The following is a 22,311-nucleotide window of genomic DNA, read 5'->3' as shown; positions in this document are numbered from 1 at the left end:
CGCGCCCTTCTTCATGGCTTATGGCTAGGAGTGGCATTTAAAAAATCTTATTCCTTTGTCATAGGAATGGCCGACGATGCTCTCTGTGATGCCTCTCGTTGCGAAGAGACACTGCACCACATCCTTGGCGACTGTCCGTTGTATGACATTCAGAGACAATCACTGGCTTTCGTTCTTGCGCGCATCGACAACAGCCAAATGTATGCGGACACTATTCTTTCAAGTGCCCGAGAGAAGACATTGCAACAGAAGGCGACAAAAGCTCTGTTGAAATTCCTGCGCGACATGGACTGAACAAGCGGCTGTAACAGCAGTGTCGCACACCACGGAAGATAAGACTGGACGATTACTGAGTGTGCGCGCGTGTGCTGCCGAATGTGCTGTGTTTATCTCTCTTCCCTCTTTGCTCTCTGTCTTTCATCTTCCCCATCCCCCTCCCATGCAAAGGGTAGCAAACCGCCTGCCTATAGGCTGGTTAACCACCCTGCCGTTTTTTCCTCCTATTTTTCTTCCTTCCTTGAATGGGTTGTTAGATTTCTCGTTGCGACAATATATAAAGCGCAATATTATGTCACATGAATACATCCTTAAAATGCCAAAAACATGTGCTTTCCTGGCAGCTTCCAGAGCACTCCAAGTCACAACATATTTACCTCACCACAACTCATCTCCAACTGTGGAAAGAGGAGCAGCCATGTTGAAGATCAGGTGTGTTTAGAGAGAGAGAGAGAGCCAGGTATGGTGTGAAGAAAGACGGGAAGGTTAGCCATAAAGCAAGTATCTTGCTTGCCACCCAGCACTGGGAAAACTGACACATGTAACTACATCAGAGATATAAAATGTGTTCTGCTGGGGTTCAAGTTACTTGCGTAAATTTATTAGATGCCAATCCCGATATTCAAACATGAGAAAGAAGAGTTTGAGAGAATATCCGAGGCAAAATTTTAAAAATTTATGCGACGTTCTGTAAACTCACCTTTTTTACTTTATTTATTTATTTGAGTCTTTACATTTCTCCTATTTCTTGCAGTGCTAGCTCTGAACAGCTCCCATTATTATACATCCAACATTTATTGCGTTATTCAAATACACTTCATATAGTTTTTCCATCACGAGTTAATAATGTTGAAACACTAAATTATGATTGTTATGAAACTGTTGTTAAGTGTCGTAGTAAATGTCAGCGAAATGAACAAAAATAAAACTAGGATGGTCTAGAAAATGTATATTTCAACTATATTTCAGAAAAAGTAGAATCCAAGGGGATTTAAGTCATGACCACAAAAGATCAACTCCCAAGCATTGGGTGAAATTACCATGAAGAAATAGAAACGCTATCACGTGGTGCTTTCTGCACCATTTTTGTTTTCAAAAACATGCCTTAAGGCGCAATCCTTTATGATTTATGGTTCCCACAGAGCCCGTGTTTTGCAGAAAAGCCCGCATTTGAGCCACAAGATGACGAATGCTTGAGCATTATCGGATCAGATAAAGTACAATATATTAGGCTGTTGCGTTTTGGAAAGATCTAAAAGGCTCGTGAGATATTTGTGGATGAAAAACAAGAATTTCAGTACAATCAGCAACTGAACATTTTTTTTGTTCTGTCTTCTTAATTATCACTACTACAAAAACTAAAATTGCAATAAACAAATATTGGTTTGTTTTTTTTTCTTGAATATGCAGAGCGAGAGATTTTGATACCCCACGTGATCAAAACGAATAAAATAATCGCAGAATAAAAAAAAGAGGAAGGAAGAGTTCTTACTCAAAGCGAAAGTTGTGCACTTCGAAGACAATTGAATGCAACGATGTCAAATATCTTCGTCGTCAAATCTTTATTGATTAAGGTATAAACGCTCGTTAACGTCAATATCTCACATAATCAATGCTCCACGATACGTCTTTGCATTTTGAGCCTTTATTTTTGAGTTATCAGGGGTTTAAATTAAGTAGGGACATTTTTATGAAATATGCAACTCACACGATATATTTCTATTAGGAACCTTAGATAAAAGAGCTTTGGTGGGAAGGTCGTGGAGGCCTCTCATCGCTACTTATTTTAGGCGGCCCATGAACGCTAGGGCTTTGAGATATACATGCAAATTGACTAGAGTACATGCACAAGTTGATATAAAGCCAATAATAATGTTGAATATGAGTATATAAGAGAGTAGGTCCACAATTAAAGGTGGAGCTCACTCGCACCCTGCCTCACCAGCATTTTCCTCAACGGAACTCACTCAGCCTCACAGTCACCGAAATTAGCCCCATCAGGACCCACATGGAGTCAAATTAATCAAAAAGTGACTCCCCTCACGAAGACATTACTCAAAATATTACTCATACTAACACTTATTCACCGCCCCCACTCAGTCTGAGTGTGTCTCAGGGAGTCGACTATGCCGACCTATGCTGTAAACTCATTGGCTACATACAGTAAGCAGCTAAAGCCAGCTAAAATGAAACGGTGGTTAGCGTTAACTAAAAGCAAATAATGGCACCTGCAGTAGCATTCAGTGAGTTTATTCCCTTAAGCTTTATGAGCGGGTCAACTCTATCCTCTATGGAGGACACGCCCAGAACGTCGAAGGCGCATCCGGACTTAACACCCAGCCACGTTCCAGCGGTGATCACCTATAGGAATAGGAGACACCACATACGCTAATGGTGAAAATTCGAACGGCTTCAGGTTTACGACGGCTGGACTCAGCTTGGCACGCTTTTCAAGCACCAATTCTAATAGTAATGCCCGGCCGAGAGGACGCAGCTAATGTGGCGCCCTTTCTTAAGTATACAGTAACATCGCTGCCACGGCGGGATGAACGAATGCGGGGGATTCAGAGGAGTAAGCACGAATGGGCCAATATTTACTGCTTAATAATTTGGGCACAAGCTCTGAAGGCGCAAAAAAGAAAAAAAGGGGGGGGGGTACTTGAACTATAACACTGGGCACCTCTCTAAACTGAACTTTTCTATCTGATAAAAGAAATGCATCCTTCCGATTCTTCTCTTTAGCTCAGTTCGTTAATTTCCTGGTTCTTTTTTTTTCATTAGCGGCTGGCATTCCCTTTACCTTATTCACACGCCCAACCAGCAAAGCTTTAGAGCTCTCCTATGACGGATACGAACACATTTTCGTGCAAGCAAATTTTCGGCATCTACACAATAATTGGTGATTGATTTGTAGAGTTTAACGTCCCAAAACCACCATATGATTATGAGAGACGCTATAGTGGAGGATTCCGTAAATTTCGACCACCTGGGGTTCTTTAACGTGCACCCGAATCTGAGCACATGGGGCTACAACATTTCCGCCTCCATCGGAAATGCAGCCGCCACGACGGGGATTTGATCCCGCGACCGGCGGGTCGGTAGTCGAGTGATCTATACAATAATAAACTCGTCGCTTGAGCTCACTAGGTGGTTGAGGCCAGAGGATTACAATACAATACAATAATTTTATTCTGTTTCTCTCATCATGAGATTAGTTTTTGGACCCTTTCCATTCAAACATGTTTAATAAGCAAGTTAAATGGCTTCACTAAGTGCGGGGTGGCGACGAGTGGGAACAGCCAAGAATGGTTGAAGTTTCGGCCGACTGAGGACGATGAAATATTCTCCATCAAGCATAATGGGAAAGACGAAACGCTAAATCGATCCATGACCATTGGCTTCAACACACTCGGCTGACATCTAAGATGACCGACAGGGTAATGAAGTTCTGGTCACCATAGCAACGTTGTCTGTATTGTGTACGAATTATTCCTAGTTTTAGTTGTCAGCGTTACAATTTACATGGACCTATCTGATTGTGGCACCAGTACTGCTCTTTTTCAAGAAATCTTGATCAAACTGCATGTAAGAGACTGCTTATATTCTTCGTCTTGTGCATATAACAAATTTACTACTACTACTACTACTACTACTACTACAACTACTACTACTACTAAAAGAGGTGGTGAAATACGTAGGCTTTGTTTCATGGGTGTGCCTGTGCTCGTGATAATTGAAAGAGCTAAATTTACTACTACTACTACTACTACTACTACTACTACTACTACTACTACTACTACTACTACTACTACTACTACTACTACTGCTGCTGCTGCTGCTGCTGCTGCTGCTGCTGCTGCTGCTGCTGCTGCTGCTGCTGCTGCTGCTACTGCTGCTGCTGTTACTGCTGCTGCTGCTGCTGCTGCTGCTGCTACTACTACTACTACTACTACTACTACTACTAATACTACTACTACTACTACTACTACTAAAAGAGGTGGTGAAATACGCATGCTTTGTTTCATGGGTGTGCCTGTGCTCGTGATAATTGAAAGCGCTAAATTTACGAGTGGTGTATAGGTATTTCCCAGATTAGAATACAAACCTCGTTAATAAACAAACCATTCATTATTAATATATAGAATAATCACACGGTGGACTGACAATTTATACCATCAGAACACTGTTTTCTCGTAACAATGCTCGCAAGAAAACAACTTTCGCGGAAAAGCCAACAGAGCAAAAATTACTTTATTATCATCACTTTATTAGCAAACATTACTTGATACGGATTTTTCTTGGCTTATTAATTTTAATCTGACATTATTTTTCCCGTCTCATACAAAAATATTGTCTAAACACGGCTACTCTTAATAAGATTAATCCTATTTTAAGTGACTTTCTCCTTGAGATTTTCACTTGCAGTTTCCTAAAACAGTTTGTTCAGCAGAGCGCACTTGGAACTGCCGACACCATTATATATCATTTTGTGGGGAACAAAATAAAAAGGACACTTGATAAAGGGGCGATGCAAAACAGGAAAGGGTGCACTGGACAACACTGATAGGTATTGTGCACAATCTCCCGAGGGGCATGGCACGAAAACATTTAATTATCTCCTAAGCTCTTCATAATCCATCCTCACCTTTTCTTATCCATTATTCCGTCATATCCTCTTAGGGTACATCAGCAACATAACCGTCTACAGCTACATTACATATTGTGGTTGGTAGTGGTTAGCACGTGTCTTCTCCTGTTATAAATATGTTACCTTATACTTATACCACGGTAATCGGAATTACTGACAGTGCGGCGTGCGATGTTTGCGGCACCGACGAAAATATCGAACACCTGCTGTGCCATTGTCCTCGATTTGCCTCAGATAGACAAGTACTTTCCAGCGCAATGCGGCGACTGCATGATCGGCCTCTTTCTGTGCAGGTGGTATTACAGCAACGTACACATGAATCGACAGCCCACAAGGCAGTGAAAACCCTGCTGTATTTCCTGAGAAAGACAGGCTTGTGTGAACGCCTCTGACATGCGGTAGAGTTCTACACGCTGTAGTGAAATTACTGTCAGTCTCTCTACCCTTTTTTCTTTGCCCTCTTTTCCTTCTTTATCGTATTTCTTGTCCCCTTCCCTAATCCCCCAGTGTAGGGTAGCCAACCGGATGTTTTTCTGGTTAACCTCCCTGCCTTCTCCCTTTTGTTGCTTCCTCCTACTACATCATTATAGCATGTGTCGGCTTCACCGCGACCAAAGTCACTTCAGCCAGGCAAAAGCTGATGGCACTAGCCGCGAGTGCAAGTATGCAAATAGGAGAAAGTTTGCAAGGGGGCTGGTCATCGGCCGTATACTACAGCCGCTCGGCCAGGCCGTCACGCGTATTCTTCAGTGGAAATGTAGTCGGGACACTGGGCAAACTTCCACCACAAAACCACTAAATCCTCGGCGCGTTTAGAAATAACCTTCACCTTGTATTGGAGTGAAAAGTGCACATCATTCGTGTTACCCTACAGAAGAAAGAAGCATATGTTTGCAATAAAAGCAATATGCTGCAGTACACATTCAGCTAGTTCTTCGTTCATTCGAAGAGTACTAACGTACAGATCAATACAAGGCAAGCGTACAAGAGCTGCACTGTTTTAATTGTGTGTTATTGATATATTTTTTTTCTTTTTCACGTGGGAACGCACATTTAATATTGTTGTGGCAGCGTTACAGGCTGCGTATTGACTCGCAGCGCCCAGTCTGTGTCATTTTTGACATCCAATCAACTTTACGCGTGATGCGAAGATAAGTGAATTCACGGGTGGCGTCGGGAAGCCTATTAGAACTGGCAGCGGAAACTTAAATGACTGAAACGAAAAATATGCCGATGTTCTAAGGTCACTGTTAAAAATAAATAAAAATTGCAGCTTCAAGAAATGACATTTACACGTAACAGCTTACACGTCATACTATCTGTTTCAGACACGTTCATAGTGCACGAAAGTTAAACGCAGTTTAGACCGCTGCAGAAGGTTTAATAAGTGTGAACTTAATACTCTCTTGCAGTAACTACATTTGGCAGTGGTTTCGAGCCTATGAGGTGTATCATCTTAAACAGAGCATATCACTACAAGATTCATGAGTTAGAAGGAAGTGGCTGTACTATTTAGGACCAATTTTTTCATTAATAAGTGGCATGCTTTCTGGCGAATTCATGTGAATCTCTTCGTAGATTCGTGTTAAAAACAAATTTATTAGTATTTTTCCCCTCACGGCATTTCCTCCACCTTAGAAGATTCTACACAAACTGATTTCTCAACGCATCTTATTGGAGTTACGGTAAAAATCTACGGAGCATCTCTCGTGTTCGCAGATGCTGTTCGGCCAGCTTCCTGCTTGCCAGCAGCGATATATGTGCCACGGAATGATGCAAGCAATAAAGCTCTAACGAAAGCATTCGCAGTCATGCACCTGCTGCGAAAACATTCCTGAATCCTAGCGCCTTAAGCATGCGGAAGCATCCTGGCAATTTGATTATCATACTGGAGCAGCGCGAGTGATTGTTCGTTGTTACCTGCCGTCCCGCATTTCACCGAGTCTGCATCATTTTGCTCGCCAGATCTTGCTTTCGTCTGAGGAGGAGCGTTGGTCCAAATCTCTTTCAGCGCTTGCTCGCGCGTTCTTAATTTTCTGCCTGCCTCGTCAATATCTGAAAGCTTCACTTGACTAGCGACAATAGCTTGTTAAGCGGCAAGTTATTGCCAATAGCTAGAATAACGGCAGGCGTCAAGCTATAACTGTACCCTATCTGGCATTACATAACGGGTGTTACATACTTACTGTCATGGCTACTTGCAGTTCCAACTAACACTCCTACAGGCCTAAATACACACATACAGTATACCTATAATGTGGATGGAAGGATAGCCGCTACCGCAGTTTAGTGGCAGATATATCGGACGTGTTATTCGAAGGTCACAGGTTTGGTCTATTTGGGCGGAAAGTCATATTTTCGTCCACTTTGTTTTTTTTTTTTACAGAAAAACCTGTTATGAGATCAGAACATGGGTCACGCGTGGCACCGTGACCCGCGAAACACGGGTCGCAGAAAACAAGAACGCACCGTCCTCTGCGAAGATAGAGTTCCTGCCGAGGTATATCGAGTCGTACCCAGCACCTCCTCAAAGGTGTTAGAAGGAAGAAACTAAGCAGCAGCGTATATTCAACAAGAAGACGTACAACGCTGTCGCACTTCAAGCGCTCACCGCTGAGCACTTTGTCTTGGTCCTCCACTGTCATATTCAATTGTGACAATATTATTATTCTCAATACTGCTAAGTCTCAAGGCTAGAAGTTGAATTGTTCCAGCCTTGAGGTAGTCAAGTACGCTTGCCGGATCGTCGGCTCGACACAATCACTGTCTACGATTTTCTTTTCTTTTATCGTAAGCTTCCGTCTAGCTCCATCCTGCCGTTTTTTTAAAGCACAATAACTGTATTGTAGATGTGTAAAAGTTTTGAACGCGCAAACACATATACACACAAGCACAAATACTTGGATACAGAACGCCTACGAGTGCTAGTGTTACAGCCTTAAAGCTTGTCTTAAAAGACGCGAGCCTACTTTACGAGGTTGCTGCCGCTAATGGGTGTGCGGTCAAATCAGTTTATGAAACTGTTTTGAAAAGGCGCTTTGAACGTGGAAAAAATCGGAGTTTTTCGGATAAATCTAACTTGTCAAAAGTATTCTCGGTCAATGTTCATCGGGGTTTTTTTTATTGATTCAAAAACATGGGAGCCTTATATATATCACAAAGAAAATCGCGCGTCCAGTCATTGGAGACAAGAACTATCGAAGACATGCCAAATAACAGCGTTTTTTTTTCGGTAAGGCTATTTGTAAAAGCATCTAAAACCAAAAAAATAGAAGATAACTGTTTCACTTTTACAAGGGAACAAGAACCAATCTGATCTATCACCCTATTTTGTCAGTTCCTGTCCAGTCAATAAAAAAAGATCACCATATGAATCATTCCAAATGCCAATTGACGCCAAACAGACTTATATCAAAGACTAGTCATGACAAGGAGGTACCGTTTGGAAGCAAATCTTCTCGTGAAAATTGATAAGCGTCCTCGAAACCATCATTTATTACATGACAGCGTTGATCTGAACAGCAGAGAAGTTTAATTATTCTAATGTCGAAACAAGTCCAAAGCCAGCATAGATAGCCCCAGTAAAGTATTTGTATCGGACAACAATCTCTGCAACTGACGGGGTCGAGACAGAAAAGTATACCGTGAAACTACGCGTTGCCGTTTTTATCCAGTTATCAATTTTACCGCTTTCATCATTGAAAACTACATCTGACAAAAAAAATAGACAGCTCATCATACCAAGCAGACATAACTCAAGCGGCAGATGTTAATTGACGATTTCGTCGTTAAAACAATCCAGCATTCTTTCATAATGACTACGGTTCAAGCTGAATTATCGGTCCCCGCAAAAGAGTGGGAAGGAGCAGTACTAATTGTTTTATCGTTCAGCTTGACGACGCCTGAGTTGTATATAGGCTAATGACTCGTCCAGAACTACATATCAGCCGGGCTCCTGCTCTGGCATTCGTAATGTATGCGCATACATACATATTAATCGTCGAACACAGACCCCAATAGGTGGTCGTAAAACACAACCAGATGACGCCACCTAATGAACGATTAAGCTATTCATATTGACCATAAATAGCAGTGGTATTTGCGTAGAGAACAATGGCGAACAAAAACGTTTCGTGAGGTCAGAACGAAGCGCATTCTTCATCAAGGCGAGATGCTTGGAGCGGACCTCTTCCCAGGGTTGGGCGGATTATTCCTCCACTACGTGCACGCTGTTCTCAACAGCTGTCCTCAAGCAGACTCAGTGCCATAATTAGTTGGGCCTGGTGCCCACTCCGCGCTTCTCTGACGGTGGCTTCTTAGAAGCAAAGCCACATTATAGCATGAATATTGGGCCCTAGAATGTTCTGACACGTATTTAGTAAATAAATAAAAAACGATAAATCAAGATGACCAACCGCAATGTATTTTGTTTGCCAAGGAAAGTAAATATTGTGAAATTGTGGTATAATATTACTAAACCTATTTATTTATTCCCTTTGAATGTCTGCAAAATATTGCTCATAAATTTCATTATGATCTTTTTCTTATAGGTTTGGTAATTATACAAACGTAAGGCAGCCATCTTACGTTCAGCATACAAGTAATTACTTCAATGCTGAAATTTATGGCTGAGACTGATAGTTTAGAAGCACAGCCGGGAATGGGTGTGTTAATAGTATACAGCGTTTAAGTGTGTCTCAAAAAATGATAACTTTAGTGTACTTGTGCTTTCCGGAGCTATTTTCTTACTTATGTGCAAAGTACAGCTAACATCAAAAGGCTGTAAGCAGGAATGAGGACACAAAATACTCGTTCTAAATGCTCTTTCAAAATTATTGATCAATATGCATATACACGTACTATATTAACATTGCAAAATGAGGATCTTGGAAAGAAAAGAAGAAATCAGAAGGTAGGAGACACGACGTTTAGCCAGGCATATGCCCAGTTAGGGAATGAGGGGATGAGAAATGGGAAGAAAATGAAACAAAGAAATCATAAATAAAATACGCTGACGGGTATGTGGTGATCGCGCTACATAATAGTCAGAAGTGTGAGCACAGGCCAGTGGCCTTTAAAATCACATCAGTGATTTAATTGCAGTGTGAGCCGACAAGTGATTGGGAGGTGCTGCACAGAGAGCAGCTGATTGTCCAGTCATAGTAACGCTTCGGAAAATGTTCGTATTTAGGAGGTAAATGGAGTGCAGAGGCACAGAAAAAGTTCTTAGGTGTCGCAGACCTCGAATGGCCCACTCCAATTACTGCTATGTGCGTCTTCGAGAATACAACTCCCAATTCAAGCCGACAAAAAAATGGAGCTTCACGTCGACGTTCGGATGGAGATCAGAGTTTCAACATAGGGTTTATTTGGTAGAATCTGGAATGCATCTTGCTTGGCGTGTTTCACTGACCAGACACAGACTACGTGCCAGGCAACGTAGATGTCGGGCAGCGTCTGTTTTCGAAAGAAGAATCGAAATGTTGTGCTCTTCTTTGTGGGAAGCGTGAGCCATTTTGTTTTCGGAATCGTTGCCAGTGATACCGCAATGATTCTATAGCCAGCAAAAATCAACTTCATCCTCCTTCTGTCTGACGCGATGTGACAACTTGACGTCTAATTTTCTAAGCTTTTCATGGCATAGGCATAAGAGAAACTGTCCGCATGAACTGTGATGCTAGTTTAGATTCGGATAAGCAGAAAAGAAAAAAAAGCTTTCTTTTTGAACTCGGCCATTTGTGTGATTGCCGGGGATGATTTTCCATTATATAAACGAAAATATATAAGAAGTAAATGTACTTGCATTTCAGCAGTGTCGAACATGAGAATGGATAAAACTGTCTGTACGCAAGCTGTAGTGCCTGTGAGTGCAAGTGTTAAGCGCGAGACAGACGTGCGATTTTCTCTACGATTCGGCGTGCGGTGCGACGATGCGACTGCCGGAGTGGTGACGTTTCGTGACGTATCATCGTGTCGTACCGCCGCATAGCCGGTGCGGCAAGCATCAAACGGGCCAGATATTTTCGTCGCAGCATCGCACCGCCGCATGGCAGCAGCCAATCACAGCGCGACCATACGAGTGACATCACGATGCTAGTGGCGCCATCTCCCTGTCGCCGCTCCCATCTACCGTCGATGGAGCGGTGCGAGCGTGGATTTGCTTGCATCGCCGACTGCGGCCGCGTGACAAACATCAAGTACATTTCCCGGGTGACGTGGTATTATTCCAGATTGAATAAAGGGATGCTTGAGGTGTGCCTTTTCTGTACGACAACACTCGTTTTGAAACCGCTAGCGAGATCGGAGATAGTGAGCAGTGATGCAAGGTCATTACGCAGGTAAACACAGCTACCGGCGTATCTGCGCTGGCTCGTTTCGCTTCCGCATTTGCTCTTCACATCAATGGCATCGATAAGTAATAATGTATGCTAACGCATTACATACGAGTGCAATGCCTGATAGTGTTGTCAAAACAAGCGCTCGATGACGAACTCGCATGTTAACGGCGTAGGCGACGGCTGGCGCCCGCGATGCTAGGCCTACCTGTCGGAGTCGTGAAATCAGCTGTTGCTGTGGTTACGACGTGCTTGTCGTTCACGAATGTGATTTATTAATTATTTTTATAGAACGAAGCGTGGCTGTGCAATGTTGTTTGTTTTGAGTCCCATTACGAGGATACCAAGTTTTGAGCCTCATTACGAGGACCTTGCATGCCGAGGCACCGCATGGGGGTGGAGCCTGCCGCTGATAGCTCCTTCGCCCTCGTGTGTCCCGAAACGTCGCATGCGGCACGCCGCACCATGCGACGCCGCACGCCGCATTGCACAGAAAATCGCACGTCTGTCTCGCGCTTTAAGGCTGGTACACACCGGCGACTAGCAGCGGTCGCGCGACCGTTTGCGACTGGTCGCAAGCAGTCGCGAACGGTCGCAAACGGTCGCAAAGCGACTGCTTTGGCTAGTCGATTCCTGACCAATTTTTCAGTCGCGTGACTGTGGTCGCAAATTTGCTGGAACCAATCATCGATGCTGAAATTTCGTTGTTTGTTTTTTTATTGCGCTGGCGAGAACAGATAAAAACAAGAAATGTGGCGCGCTCGGTTTGCACCTCTCTCTTAGCTGGCGGCGATCAGCTGATTGGCGCCGGTCTCCAGAGTTCTCGCTGATTACGAGATATGGACGTGTCTCTCCGCTATTGCGATATCCAGTCACTCGCATGCAGCCCCTGCCGGTTTGAACATCAGTCGCTTTTTGGTCACCAGTCGCATATGGCCGCGCGACCGCTGCTAGTCGCCTGTGTGCGCCAGCCTTAAGTAACAAGCGTTGCACAAGTGCAACACTTCTTAACACGAAGATTGCCTACACATATCAACATAGCCTGAATCTTTTGTAGGTGCATGCGAAATATTTCTCTAACAAAGCCCAAGCTGCTATTTCATATATTAACCTAAAACCATACACACCAAGCATGAAGCACGTGTAAGCACTTTAGGGCATTTCCCAAAAGGTGTCTTTAATGTCCTATGAACCGCGGTACTGAGTGGTGGCTGTGTTATTCGACTCAATATCACATCAAATATTCAGGGCAACCAAATCGACGATTGCCTCTGAATACCACTTTGTTATGGCGTATAAAACCTCTGCGTTATAACTCGTATCGTTACAATGTAATTACACTACAAAGCCCAGCATGTTGATGGGCATTCGCGTAGTGTTGGCTGCGGGCTCGTTACACATTGCTTTTATGCGAAAGAGCTTTGACGCTGCGTGCGGGGCATAATGAGGGCAAAAGTCCGATAAGCTTGCCATGGCACTTTCCGCAATGGTTCTCGTGACACTACCCAGCTTCTGTCCCACGTGCATACGAAAGAACAATGGTTGCTCGCAATGGGGGCAACGAGGCAACGACAATGGCATCGCTGCATTATGAAGTGTGCCTGTAGCAAAATGTGGATGCTTACCTCGGTTGTCGTGACCCTATTTCCCCCGGGAACTGTAAACGTGCCTTGATTACTGTGGCCCGAGATTCACCCTGTATGTGTTTGGTTCATCTTTGTATTTATTTGATCTTTGCGTGTATTTTGTTCTCGCTTTTTATGCAGAGTACATGTTCCTCGCGCGATAAATCTGGAGCTCAGAGATAGCGAACACCTAAATCTTCTTCGTTTCTCGTGAGCGAAAATGCATTTTCAGGACGCCGTTGTCGTATTGTATTGGTGTGTATTGTTCTCCTTTCTGTCGAACGTGTCTCCACTTTTCCAAGTAACTTCAAGAAAGCACGCCCGCATCGACCAGACACGTAAGATTCAGTGAATTCTTTCCCAAAAAGCTCGCGAGCTCTTTCAACTCACGAGTTGTTTTTTTTTCAGCCAAGCACGTTTTGAAGGACCAAATAAAGTTCATCTGTTCATCCATTCATCCATGTACAAAAGCATTCTCCAATTTGCTGTTCCTTGCTTCCTCTGCTTGCTGTTCCATATAGTGACGCTCTCTTCATCCGGAACTTATCCACCTATTCGTCTTCTTCCAAATAAGAACACTACGTGTGCCTGTTCCTGCTCATTTTTGCTCTGTTAGATGTGCTGTTAAAGGAGAAGCAATGCTGTATACGAGGTCACTCTGTATAAAATATTGTGCAACATGGAACCCTGCCTCGTCATCAATGAAAACTTGTCCACAAGCTGCCTCACAAGAATGAAAAAAAAAATGACCACAAGCCACTTCACAGGAATACGGCTGCCACCGCACGCACTTCCTGTTTTGAACGTAATACAGCACTAAGAAATACTTTATTCTATATAACGAAATGTTAATCCTCGGGAAACCCCCAAAACCAGTATATGATGTTGCTTTCCTAGCAAAATCGCTCTTTTGCACTTCTTTATAGCTTCTTCATAGCTTCATAACAATGCACTGGTGAAAATACCATGGCAGCATAAAAATATACGTACGATCAGCAATGTGTACAAGCAGGAACTGTTTAGAATATTATCCCTTCCGTTGATTAAATAAAAGCACAATTGTCGTACTGAAATCACTTCAGTTGCATTGCCTGAGCGCCTAATTAAACCTTTTTTTATGATATTCCAATGTCTCTTTTCTTACTGCAGAAGCTTAGCTGTCATTGAAAACAGCTGTCACCCAATAATATTAACCCTTTCGTCAGCACCCCAATGGCTTCTCTGAGCGGTCACTGGAATGGGAATACCAGTTCACATTTGAATGTTGTAGCATCGGTCAAAAAGTTTACATATGTATCGTGCTTTCAGTTCGGCAGCCTGGTTTCCTTCGCGCCATAGCTCCATATACTACCACTTTAATAGGTCGTCACACCCACTGTTACACAGGGCTCGCATTCAGACGAAGTGGGATGCATTCCTACTGTACCGAAGAATAATACGGTGCAATAAAGTAGGCAGTCCAATAGCATACGAACCACTATGAACATGTGGCTGTTGGACGGGACAATAAATAGAAAGAAACGTGGAGAAGCTTTTCATCTAAGAAAGAGTACCTTGGTTGTTGTATCAGAACAGCCGTCAATTTGGGATATATCTAGGGGCTCGGGCATAATGACACCATAGTGAAAATTGTTAGATTTTACTGAAAAAGACGAATTCAGAATTTATAAAAAAATGGGCTGGCTGCAACCTGATCCCTCTTTACTATACAACTCCCTTCAAAGAAGCCCTTCAGTAGATAGAAAATGAAACAGATAAACAAATAACTGCCAGCTGTGCAACCATTTCGAAAGAAACGGTAGTTACAGCAACGTGACGCCTTTACTTCAAGCGCCATTTCGTTTAGAGCTAAATAAACAATTTAGCCGAACCTCCAGATTACTTAACTTTTTTCATGATCCTCCTAGGGTTCACTGTCCATCCATCAGCCCTCAATGCCACACAGCGCGCACAATTTCGGAAAAGAGCTATTTAAAATAAGCCTTCACTGTCTTCAAGCACGTCTGTATAGCCTCCTTGGCAAAGCAAAACACCCCAGTGAGGCATATTACCAGGATTTCTTTTTTTTTTTTACAGTGGGTGCAGGCAGTTACCATCGCGCCCTGCTGTGCGTACCAGCTTAGGGATCGATTTTTTTGAACTGATACATTAGCCTTCATGGAGTAAGTAGATTAAAGAGCCACTGTAGCTTTGAACAAGCCTGCGCTAGTTACGTTCGCATCTGTGCTGGAAACCACCACCAGGCCATTCGGACTTAGTCGATGTTCAACATGTGAAACGTGACACGCGCATGTCTGCCATGAAGAGATCGAATTTTTCTCGAACGAGACTATGAGAAGGCAGTGATTATTCTTGTCACTTTTCTGCACAGGAGCCTTTTTTTGCTGTATTACATAATGAAGGCAAAAAAAAGCGTCAGGTCTGCGCGGAAGGCGTAGCACAGTAACAGCGAAAACTAGAATAGCGACCTTTAATAGCCTTTTCAAGACACTCATTGGGTAGCCACTTCAAGCACATTTGCTTGGTACCTATAGAGCATTAACAATAAACTTTTGGGTAGTAGGCTGGAATTCACTATGCTATTTTTCATCATTCTTGTGAGAAGCGTGGTATCAGCTAAACACTTGCTGGGAATTTTGTGCCAAATGTCCACGCAGTGGCTGACGATGATGAGGAATTATGGCTAAAGTGGGTATGCGCCACAGTTAATAGGGGAACAAGAGCAAGCTTTTGTAATGGGCGGAGCATTGGACGACCCACTTGTTACACTATTTGCATTGAGCGACGAGTGGTTGTTCTTTCACTGTTTTAAAATGCTTTATAAGTCATATTAACGCGATTGCTTTCCCGACATCAGGCCAGCCTAACACAAGTCTGACAATAAGTTATTATAAGTGTACGGTTTTTATCTGTTGGGTTTCCCAATGAATGCTTGTTTTCAGTGACTCGCAAAGAGTTTTACAAAGATGTGTGTGATGTTTTACCTGAACCCCTGTACCGGGCCATGTACACTGAAAGTCAAGGGGAAGATGTGATTAAACGAGTAAAGAGAATGCAAAGGGCTCCTGCCGCGAAGTCCTTCTTATTTAAACATCACACAGGTACATTACCTGTCAGGGCATTTGAAGGAGACCGTGGTTTCTACTCAAATCGGGGGATAAATTGCCTTATCTGTGAAAAACCGGAAACCATGTTTTCTTACACTGTTGGGAGGGTGTATATTTTTGGAATGTACTTCAAAGGACTTTAAAAAAGAATTACGTTTAAATTCTCATGGTATAAGATATCTGCTAATTGTGGACGAAGAGGGAATGCCTTTTGATTTGATTATGCTGTGTGGCCTTCACTGTTTATGGCGGTTTTTTTTTTCGATCAGAATGCACGGCCTGCACGAATGTATTTCCGTGAATGTATGGCCAACTTTGTTGAACTGCAGAAAACTCAGGATATTCTACCTGAGTGGTTGTCGAGGGTAGAGCGTTTGCCAGCACTTGGGGAATTTTAGTGTGTGTCGGACTGTTACTGCTTGTTTCTGTTGTGCTTGTGGTTTGTGTACGTGCCTATTAACAGGCAATAACGCAAAACAACAGCGTAGCTCAGTGGTAGAATACTGGGCTGGCACCCAGTGAACCCGGGTTTGAGCCCCACTGTGCCTTTTGTGCTAGGTTTTTTTTTTCTAATTTCGCGCGATGTGGTTATGGACATTGGTGGCGTTGTCGGCGGCGGACAACTGCGCGTGACCCAAGATGTGATCTCATAACAGCTTTCGCTGTAAAAGAAAAAATGCCTAGGTGTGCTTAAGTGCTCTAGCACTACCGTGTTTTGAGCGCGATTATAAAGTTATATCCAATATTTTTTCATCTTTTCTTATTTTCGTTATATTTGTTTACATGTTATATTTGTTTATCTAGGACCTAGTAAAAGCCTTCGGCTTCCCTCTTTATATTATATAAGCACCTTGAATGCGGCCCCTACTTTTGTTAGGCTGCTTAAAAGTTGCATTGTGATACTTGTGTTAAATTGATGCAAGTATGCAAAAGTCGCAACTGCATTACGTCAGTAGCTAAATCTATTTTTTTAAGTGTCAAGGCTTTCTTTGCATACTGAAAGCGCTTTTGGCGTATATCTGCGTATCTATCTATCTATCTATCTATCTATCTATCTATCTATCTATCTATCTATCTATCTATCTATCTATCTATCTATCTATCTATCTATCTATCTATCTATCTATCTATCTATCTATCTATCTATCTATCTATCTATCTATCTATCTATCTATCTATCTATCTATCTATCTATCTATCTATCTATTGAGCCGCCTGGGTGCTCTAATGACCACCCCCTTTACTTGGGGTACACCGAAATTATTATGGGAGGCTAAGATGTTTTGACGTACATGAGCGTGCTGGTTGAGACATTAATAATGTCACAATCCAGTCACGTACGCCTTCAAACACTTTGCGCCAAACAGTGGCACATACCCGCCCGTGGGTATGCGCCACTGGTATGTGGGTATGTGCTACTACTGGTATGCGGGTATGTGCCACAGGTAACTTACTTGTAGTATTTGCCCAGGAACGACGAGAACACACATGGGCAATTTCAACGTGTGAACCTTAAGAAAAACCTGACATCGGCATTGTTGACCCGATGAATCTACGTTATGCAGGGTACCAGTAGCAATAGAACCCAATCACCCTGCGCGACAATCAAGTATTTTACCACAGAGCTACGTCAGGTCTCGGAACTACTTTTCGAACAGATCCTAACGTTCATAAAACGTCGATTGTGGTTGCAATGCTGGCTATCTGATTTTATAGAGCCTACATATGCACTCGTTTGATAGAGCCGTCACGTCGGGTTAATGTGATTTGAAGTTCGGCGCCATGCACTCAAGCAGTGTCCAGGGCTACAATCCTCGCGAGCACAAGCGATTCATACCAGCTTATCGCTTCTAGTGTTGCTAATACTCATGTTCTAGTTGACTATATTGCGCAAGCGCGAACAACTGATTATATGAAGATATGCAGCTGTTTAACATATATCTGTGCGTGCAATGCTAAAATGGAATCACGGAACCGGAAACCAACCTTAGAGATTTATATCTAAGGCTGGTTCACGGGACGGCTTTCAGCTCTCCCATAGTAAAATACCAAGTACTCTAAATCGTTGACCACTTTTTCGAAACGCATTTTGAGGGTGTTAGAGAATATTGTTATCTAATATGTTAACTGAGTTAAACTGCAAGTTGAAACACAGGGACGAGATGCATTCCCATGTTAGAATTCTCTATTTTAAGTTGCAGTTTTCTTTCTTTTAGTTTTCTCATTCCATTACAATGTTATCCACCAATGTTTTCAATGTTTTACCTAGCATTATAGCCATCATTATCCATGTCTTGGCAAACATAAAACATGAAAACTAAGATTCCTAATTTGCCCTTGGCAGTAACCCTTTTGTAATTATCCCATTGAGTGTAGTACACTTCACATTTTCCTTCATGCCCAATGAGGCCTTGGGATGCCAAATTGGCACTGTATCGATGCTCTGACGTGATGTTACTAAAATAATATTTATAATGAATACTTCATTATGGGTGACACGACGAAGATATTTGAAAAAAACTATGATATTAGGAGATTACCTTTTCGAATGTTACTTCAACCTTCACTTTAAATTCCGAAAAATTAAACAATGGCACCCTCTTTGTAGAAACGAATAATTTACGATAAAAAATGCTGCTTAATAATTTATGACGCAAACCACTCCACATAAATGAGTCGCATAATCAGTTATGGTTAAAACCTATTCCTGCGTTTAAGCACTGAAGAACTCTGCACTGCGCAATCACCACTCAAGGAATAAAAGCTCGGGCATCATCTCCACATCAACGCGAAGAGGACTATTTGCGTTTGCTCACGTACTGTGTTCGTAGTATCGTAAATATTGCGCGGTATTTATGGAACCATTTTATTCATAACATCACTTTTTTTTTATCCAGCACTTGGATAAAGACACTCCATTACAAAAAAAGCAGCATACAAAGTAATGAGAAAACAACGTGCCCTAGACTCGCAAACGATATACCCAGTTACATAGTTACTGAAAAAGACGGCATAACTACAAAATAAAAAGCAAGCGAATATATTATTTTGCCCAGCAAAACACGATTGCGCTTGTTGACAATTTTGATTAGTAGTTCCTCACTTTAGACTGCGTGGGAGGCGCAGTAATTGACCGTCCAGAGTACTTTCGTAGAGGCGTGAATAGCGAGCTTCCATTATATTCGGACAGTACATGCAAATGGCCGCTAAGAGATGATCTGCTTGCTAGCGAACGACTCGCAGTCATAAAACGCGGTGTAGGGCAAGCGAGCAAAGAGCAGTACGGTTGAAGGCAAGCATTAGGAGAAATCACAGTCATACACAGTTCTCTTTGCATGGCTTATTCTAATGTCCACGAGGACAAACCAACATGTACGTGCTTGAGCTGAAGAGGTGCCACAGCGGGTTGGTAGTAAAAACTGACAGGGGCGCGTGTTTCAGGGAACTTCAGTGCCCTTTCCTCGTTCCGTGGCTGTAAACGGTATTTCTCTGCACATTCATTTCCACAATTGCGATGCCGTGTTAACGCACAGGAATATCGTAATTTGACCTGAAACAAGTTGCGTCACCCTCTGTAATATGAATGCACACTACTTCCAATACCGTAATGCCAGCAGACTGCCACAAAATTTCAATTTCTTTCATTCTTCATATAGCTGCTGCTAAGTGTTCGGAACCATATAAAAAAAGCCTATAAGCTTGAACTGCACAATTGCTCAAACTGCCCCTTTCTTGCGAGAGTTGTTCTTTGAGCAACTGGCCAGATAATTGACACTATTGAAAACAGCAGCCACGCATTTATTAGTTAAGTTCATATGAAGTGCTAGTGCTTTTATCTGCGCCTGCCACTGCTCTTTATTACATAGAAAAATGTGAGAACTCAAAGTAGAAAAAATACATACATTTACAGGAATGGAGCCTTCAAACTATGCTAGCTTGTATGCTGGTTTTGAAATTTCAACAGGTACAATAAAAACTTTACTTTAAGTGCACAGAAACGCACACAAATATTAACCGTGGCGTCATATTTGTGTATCGGGCACTATGACGCCATCAACGCCATGGTGCCCAGCCGCTCATCGGTGGCGAAGCGTCTGCACGCTTGGCACACGGCACGAAGCTCGTGGCTTGAAGCCTTCCCCGGCAGTGCTACAAGAGGGGAAATGGCTTTTTTTCTGTGTCGTGCAACGTGTTTTCTCTCCCACTGTGGCTCTTCAGAAAAGGTTGTCACTGAGCCATGCTTACGTCTTAAAAGCACATATAGGGCCTTCGCAATATACATCTTTGCCGTTTCCTCTCTATTCCCTTCGCGCCAATGTACTATGTAGGCCGCTCATGCATGCATCGCTCGGGAGCGTAGGTCAGTGACACTTCGGATAAAGTTCGCCGTCACTGTGTTGTTGGTGTGGTGGTTGCTCTCATCATCGCAGACATGCACGTCGCCGATTAGTTAAGCGAATATTTTAGCAACTAACAATAGGTGGCGTTTCCCGTCCCAAGAACACGGTATGATTATTAAGAACGCCTTAGTAGGGAGGCTCCGGAAATATTAATTGTCTAGTGTACTTTAGTGTCCACTGACATCACGCAGTATGCACGGGCCTTCACTGTTTCACCTCCATCAAAAGGCGACCACCGCGGCCGTGGTAGAACTGGCGACCTTCGCGTCCTCAGTCGAGCAACCTACCCACTGATCCTCCGAGGCGCACGAGATTTTAGCAAAGGTTTTAGCAAAGACAGGCGTTGACGATGCTACGATACAGATGCACCAATGCAATCGTGCCATCAATCTTTCATTTTGTTATGTAAAGCTATTACTACCACCCTGCATAAACACGCAAGCGTGTTAAGCGTATCTACAAAGTGCAATCATAAACTTGAAATTTTTTATGAGAACCGGTTGATCTTTACTAACGTTAAGAGTGCGGAAGCTTGTTTCTCCGCCCTCTCAACATATTATTTCGTTCATGGGAACCGAGTTCACACGTGGTTGAGTGGCTCTATGGGAAGCTCTCTAAAATTTATTTGACTAAATGGGCGAGATAATGGTTTCTTAGCACGAAATATTATGCTCATTGTTTGTTTTCAACTTTAAGCATATATAGTCGTCTTCCCCTATAAATAATAGCATTTCGATTAAAATCAGGCATGTTGAAACCCCTTAGGAAAATATCATAAAAGCAAACTAAAATTGTGTCATGCCTTCTCTTTTTCTCCGCTTTGACCACAAATTTGCACCATACAGTGAGAATACTAGAAGATAAATTATTTTGATATTCTTCCTCTAATGCATACATTGAAGCTGAAAACGCATGCCCACAAACGTAATCACGTTAGGCATTATTGTATGCTGCCATTGTATGCCCCGCATAGTCTGAAAAACCTTCTGTGTCACAAAAGTTCCAATTACCGCCCGTGCTTTCACAAGCTATAGAGATGGCCATCAGTAAACACAGAAACGTTTATGAGTGTGCTCGAACCTTCTGAATTTCAGCAGGGTACCTGTTGATTTGGGAAAACTTCACCCGGTGTAGCTATGGACGACATCAATGAACAAACACACCATTCATATGAAACTCCGCCAAGTACACAAACGTTTAATATCATTCACCTGACAGAGGTTCTTCATAAATGAAGAGGATATACTAAAAAGAACTGTTAATGCCAATATATTCAGTTCAATCTGATGAACTTTCGGTCCCGGTAATATTTTCACTTGGTATACATGGTACATAGTGCGTACCCTACGTTGTACATCCTCGGGAATGCGGGTAATCTATATTGTATATTCAGTAATCACTTTGAGGAAAACGAGTGAATACAGTCCTTTCTCATAACAGTAAAAAAAAAAGCTGTGTGCTTATTTCATTAGGCTGTACATTTAGCTGTAGACAAATTTCATCATCTTCTTGTGTGTTACAAGACAACAACCCGAGCTTTACAATGGTGATAATATAGGTGCTAAAATTATTGTCAGTAAACTTATACGTATCAATATAAACGGATCGCTTGGTTCAATTTCAGGCGGCGTTGTACGCTAGATGCCACCATGTAAGTGTTTATATATAAATAAAAATGACGTATATCTTTGTAATTCATTGTCCTTTTTTTTGGCCATACCAACAATGGTAGATCAAGATGCGAGCAAGGACTTGTGCTCAATCTTACAAACTGAATAACCTCCATAGAACTTAAAATTCAAAACACCAAAAAATTAGACAGTTGATGTGTTTACTGATGCCTCCTTTACTCAATGCCCTTTAATGTGCCTGTAAGGCATTTTGAATAAATGTATATATAGTACCCGAACTCCACCTCAA

This window comes from Rhipicephalus microplus, chromosome 4, assembly GCF_043290135.1.
Source record: "Rhipicephalus microplus isolate Deutch F79 chromosome 4, USDA_Rmic, whole genome shotgun sequence".
NCBI lineage: Eukaryota > Metazoa > Arthropoda > Arachnida > Ixodida > Ixodidae > Rhipicephalus > Rhipicephalus microplus.
The sequence above is the reverse complement of the archived record's forward strand: the minus strand, read 5'-3'. Positions refer to the sequence as shown.